The sequence below is a fragment of the Stegostoma tigrinum genome, chromosome X, assembly GCF_030684315.1.
Source record: "Stegostoma tigrinum isolate sSteTig4 chromosome X, sSteTig4.hap1, whole genome shotgun sequence".
In the NCBI taxonomy this organism is placed as follows: Eukaryota; Metazoa; Chordata; class Chondrichthyes; order Orectolobiformes; family Stegostomatidae; genus Stegostoma; species Stegostoma tigrinum.
The window spans coordinates 3859930-3866216 of NC_081404.1; positions in this window are offsets into that span (position 1 = coordinate 3859930).

Genomic DNA, 6287 nt, shown 5'->3' on the forward strand with positions numbered 1-6287 from the left:
TATCTGAATTAAACTCCAACTGCCACTCCTTGGCCCCATTGGCCCATCTGCTCAAGGTCCCTTTGTACTCTGAGGTAAACATCTTCACTGTCCACAGTACCTCCAACCTTGGTGAGACCTGCAAACTTACTCACCATCCCTCCTAAATCATCAAACCCTTACTTTGAGACCATGACCCAGTGTTCTAGATTTTCCAGCTGATGGAAGCAACCAGACAGCACTTACACTCCTTGAGCATTTTATACTCCTCACTAAACTCCCAAGAATATGGGCCCGGTCTCATTAATCGCCTCCGTAGGAAAGTCCCCTCACTACAAGAATTAGCCTCGTGAACTCGGCTACAAACTTCGCCTGAGTGACTCCCCACCCAACTCTTGTTGAGAGTTTCCAAAGCCTGGTGCTTTATCTCTGTCGCCCATGTTATGGCCGTTTGTGGCAATATGACTGTAAGGTAAATGTCCCTGATAAAACATGGTTAGGCCATGCAGTAGCTACGTTCTCAGGATCTGAGCCCAGTGGTCTACAAGTGACCTTCATCACAGTTCCTCATGGTCGAAGATCTGCCCAGTAGTTCTGCTGCCACCATCCTCGTTCCTGGCTGGGATCGACAGGGTCTCTTTGATTGAGGGTGGGAGAGGAAAACTAATTATGGAAAGGCGATGGCTGACTGATATTATCGCTGGACTGTCAACTCAGATAATGTTCTGGGGAGTGGCTTCGAACCCCACCACAGCAGACGGTCGAATTTGAATTCAATAAATATCTCGAATTAAGAATCGAACGACGACCACACAACCATTTTTGGAAAAAAACCCATCTGGTTCACTAATGTCCTTTAGAGCAGGCAACTGCCATCTTTCCCCAGCCTGGACTATATGTGACTCCAGACTCACAGCAATGTGGTTGACTCTTATCTGCCCTCTGGGAAATTAGAGATGGGCGATAAGTGCAGTTTGGCCAGTGACACTCTCATCCCGTGAAAGAATAAAGAAGAAATAAGGAGGGGGGAGGGGGCTCTTGTCTTTGAATCATAGAATCCCTACAGTGTGGAAGCAGGTCATTTGGCCCATCGAGTACAAATTGACCATCCGAAGACTTTCCCACCCAGACCCACTGCCCTGTCCTATCACCTATCAGCATTTCCCATGACTAACCCACCTAGCCGGCACATCCCTGGACACTATGGGACAATTTCCCATGGCCAATCCACCCTAACTTGCACACCTTTGGACTGTGGGAGGAAACCCTCGCAGACACGGGGACAATGTGCAAACTCCACACAGACAGTTACCCGAGGCTGGAACAGATGCAATCAAGTTGATTGTGCAGTTGTAACTGGGCACAAGTGACACTGGGATGACAGACATTGTTACAGCGACCCTGAGAAAGCCCTCAAAACCCTAAGCTTTCCTCCTTCAAAATCCAACATGATCTCATTGGACCACACTCCTCAGCAGTAACCCTTTCCAACCAATACACCCTTATACAACAGTCTGGAAATGCTAAAAGCAGAGGCAAGTTCTGGAGAACCAAGTCAATTGGGGGAGACTGGAACAAACCAGGGGAGTGAGTTCTCACTGGGGTTCTCAATGAGAGCTCCCACCCTCCCCTTGACAGAAAGAGCCCCAGAAACGCCAGCAAAAAGGCATTAACACTGTTGGAATTAGTTTAGTTTGGGATTATGGTTGACATGGGCTAGTTGGACCGAAGGACCTGTTTCTGTATTCTATGGCTCTATAAGTACTGGAGGATTGGAAGTGTGTTCATCTGACATCTCTATTCAGAAAGGGAGGGAAGCAAAAAGTGAGTAACTATTGGCTAACGAGCCGAACATCTATTGTTGGAAAAGTATTGGGATCAATTATTAAGGAAGTACTTAGAATATTAAGAATATTGTGAAATTCATAATCCCATCAAGGAGTCAGCATGGCTTCATGAAAGGGAAATCACATCTGGCTAATTTACGAGATTTTCTGAGGCAGTCAAAATGAGACTGGATAGAGGGGAACCAGTCAATGTGTTGTATTTGAATTTCCAGAAGGTGTTCGACAAGGTACCTCACAAAAGGTTAAGTCTTAAGAGTGCACAGTGTTGGAGGCAATATATCGGCCTGGATACAAAATTGGCTCATGGGTAGGAAACAGCAAGTGAGGATGATCGGATCTTTTTCATGTTAGTGACCTGTGACCAGTGGAGTTCCACAGGGATCAGTACTGGGACCAGAACTGCCTACTATATCTATTAATGACTTGGAGAAAGGAAGTGAATGCACTGCAGCCAAATTTGCAGACAATACAAAAATAGGTGGGAAGGCAGGTTGCAAGAGGGATACAGTTTACAGAGAGATTTTGCTAGGTTAATCAAAACATTAGCAAAAAAGTTCGTAAATGGAGTACAATGTGGGAAAATGCTAAGTTGTTCATTTTGGAAGGCAGAGCAAATGACCTGAGTGTTATTTAAATGGAAAGAAACTGCAGAAAGCTGCAACACAAAGGGACTTGGGGGGGCGGGGACTTGTACATGAAACACAGAAAGCTAGCACATAGGGACAGCAGGGAATCGGGAAACCTAATGGAATGTCGGCCCTTATTTCAAGGGGGTTGGAGTTTAAGAGTAGGGAAGTCTCACTGCGACTGTACAAGGTGCTGGGGAGACCACATCTGGAACACTGTGAGCATTTGCTCCCCTTATTTAAGGGAAGATATCATTTCATTGGAGACCGTTCAGAGAAGGTTCACGAGGATGAACCCTGGCTTGGGAGGGATTGTCTCATGATCAAAGGCTAAACAGGTTGGAACTGTCCTCACTGGAGTTTAGAAGAAGGAGAGGTGATCTCATTGAAACATATTGGATTCTTAAGGGGCTTGACAGGGTAAAAGCTGAGAGGATGTTTCCCCTCATGGGAGAGTCTAGGACCAGAGGGCACAGTCTCGGAATAAAGGGGTACCAATTTAAGACTGAGATAAAGAGGAATTCCTTCTCTTGGTGGGGGAGCAGACTCGAGGGACCGAACGCTTACTCCTGCTCCTATTACTGATGGTCTTATGGACTGGTAGATCTGTGGCCCTGTCCTGTGCAGTTATTGGGCAATTGAACTCTCCCAACTCCCAGCTCATCCAAAGCAGCAACATCTCAACCTGATCTGGTCATTATCCCCTCACTATGTGCAGGGAAGAACTTGCTGTGTTCAAATGATCTGCCGTGTCTCCCACACCACAACCCAGCAGGGAAGCTGGGACACCCTGAAGTCATGAAGGGTCCTGTTTAAATGTAAATCTTTCTTGTTTCTCAGCCTTGACTGAATCTGCCCCTGATTCATACCCCCTATGCCCTCCAAAGGGGAGGGACAGGGTCAATTCTGTCCCTTTGGTTGCCTTACTAGCTTGTCACCTGGGGCAACGCCGGCTCTGCTCGGTTTCTTTTGGGAAGTCGTCTATTTGCTTTTCGGAGGATCAGTAACAATTCATCTTGCTGTGGCTGGAAGAGTTTAAGTGACATATGATCCTGCTTTGGGGCTGCTGGCATCTCACAACAGAAGCATGAGTCAGGAATTCCTGCAGTTTTCCAAAGATTACACAGACCCCGAGGAGTGATGGAGTGCATATGTTCAGCACGGATACCTGAGCCATTAATTACCGGGCAGCTCATTATTTACACATTGCAGCACCCCTTGCTGTGATTTGGACAAAGTGTACCCTAGCAGAAAATCAGACAAACCACATAAATGTGCACTGGGAGAAGCCACAGAACATTCACAACACCAAAAAAAACTCCTTCAGCAGCGAGGAAAGAAAAAGAACATATTGATGAAGAAACTTTGGAACAGAGAGAGAGAGGATACAAACACCCAGTTCGCAAGACTTGCATTTATGTAGCTCCGTTCATAACCTCAAAACTTTCCAAAGCACTTTGCAGCTGATGGTTGGCTTTTGAGCCGCTGCTGGGGGGCAAAGCTATCAATTTGCTAGCTCTCACAAGTACAATTGTGATAATGGCTAGAGATTGTGCTTTGGTGTTGTTGGTTGCTCAACAAATATTGGTGAGGGCTCTGGCAGTGGAGGGGGGAATCTCCCCTGCTCTTCTTTTAAATAGTTTACAACGGGGCAGGAGTGGGTTTGTTCCATCTGCAGGAGAGGAAAGACAGGATCTTATAATGTGTCACCTGAAAGCTATAGAAGATATGAGCCCCTCCACAGCTAGCTAATGGACAGATCTACTTCCACTCCAGTTTCCCACAGTGTTCTCACTTCGACATCTTTTAATATGTGCAAATCTGCCAACTTCTGTCTTGAATATGCTCAATGACTGAGCTTGCACAACCTTTTGGAGTATAGAATTCCAAAGATTCACCTCTGCCCCCCTGCCAAACTGAAGAATTCCTCCTCGTCTCAGTCCAATGATGTCCACCACTCATTCTAAGGCAGGTATGTCCCCTGGTTCTAAACCCCTGCAGCCAGGGAAATATCGTTCTCACAACATGGTGGCACGGTGTCTCAGTGGTTAGCACTGCAGCTTCACAGCGCCAGGGACTCTGGTTTGATTCCACCCTCGGGTGACTGTCTGTGTGGAGTTTGCGCATTCTCCCTGTGTCTCTGTGGGTTTCCTCCCATAGTCCAAAGCTGTGCAGGTTAGGGTGGATTGGCCATGGGAAATTTCCCCGTAGCGTTCAGGGACGTGCAGGCTAGGTGGGCTAGCCGCAGGAAATGCAGGGTTACAGGGATGGAATGCTCTTCAGAGGGTTAGTATGGACTTGATGGGATGAATGGCCTGCTTCCACACTGTAGGGATCCTATGATCCTGTGGAGCTTCTTTAAGCTAATAGAGCACATTTGAGGTGTGGTCACTGTCACAATGTAGGCAAGCCAGCAGCTGATTTGTGCACAGCAAGACCCTACAAAACTGCAATGTACTAATGATCAGATAATCTGTCTTTAGTGAAGTTTGCCAAGGGGTAAATATTGGCCAAGACATCAAAAGTAACTCCCTCTCTCCTTTCAAAACCATGCTGTAGGATCTTACACAACTGCCTTATCTGAGAGCCCATGCCTCCATTAGGCACAGTGTTCCCTCAGTACTGCTCCTCGAGCATGAGCCCACATTTTGTGCTCAAGTCTTTTGCTTGAGACCCAGAGATCCATAGCCCGCTGTTCCAGTGTGCTACAAACTGAGCCACCATCGATGCCTCAACTGATTGGCATTTGTAGCAATTGGAGGCATTGACCAACTTGAGGACTTGAGAAAGTGACAAAATACCTGACCCTAATACAGACAAGCGAAGGTCTGTGCTTGACCCTGGTTCTGTGCTGAGTTGGCTGATTTCTGTTAAGATGGTGGTGGATGAAGAACAATCATTCCCAACATCCTTCATCAAGGATTTGAAGGCTTGTCGCAGATTTTAGCTTCATTCCGCCAGGCATGGGAGGCATCGCTGGGCTCAGCTTACAGTTTCTGGTAAAGTAGAGGGGCAGCAAAGATGGAGGCTGTGGCTGCCGCTGGAACAGTGAGCGTAGAGTACAGGCAACGAGGAGCAAGGATGCAAAAGGGCAAATGAAAGGGGTGATGTAAAAGGGGGCATGGGCCGGGGTTTGGGGAGCAGGGGTGGTCAGAATCAGGTGGAAAGCATGACTCCAAGCCGGCAACTCCCCCCACCTCCCTCCCTAACCCCCCGACCCCTTGTCCAGCCCCTTCCTGCCCCATACCTAATTCTAACAGAGGTGAGGTGGTGCTAGGATTGGGTATAGGCCCAGCTGCTGGCTAAAAATGCCCATCCCATCTCCAAACTCACTCGATTCTGCCCCGTATCTTTGTTCTGGACAGCTTTGGCACTGCTCGCTCAGATTGCAGCCTGATATTTTACCCTGAAGACCCTCAAATAATTATAAGTGCAGCAACTGACTTTTAATCAAATTAATTTCCTTCTGGTTTGCAGCTTGTTTCAATTTGACATTGTTTCCATTGATTGGTTTTGGAGGCTTTGCAAAATAAGCAGTTTAAAGATAAGTTATGAATTGCCTGAAGAAAGAAAGGAGGCTTTTTTTTGGTGTGTGGAAGAGGAGGTGACAGCTGCCTGTGTTTATAAGATCGTAATCACAAAACTCTTGGAGTGCTAGGAGTGTCCAAGTTTGTGTCGAAGCTAGCCGTCTGTCCAAGTGGCCAAAGGGATGATGTTTCCCTCGTTTTCGCCAAATACCATTCCAATCCCTTCGAGGGATTCATCCTGAGTTAACTCATGATTGTGTCCCGGCCTTCCGGTTTGGTCAGGGAGGGAGCTCCTCATGGTTGGAAGC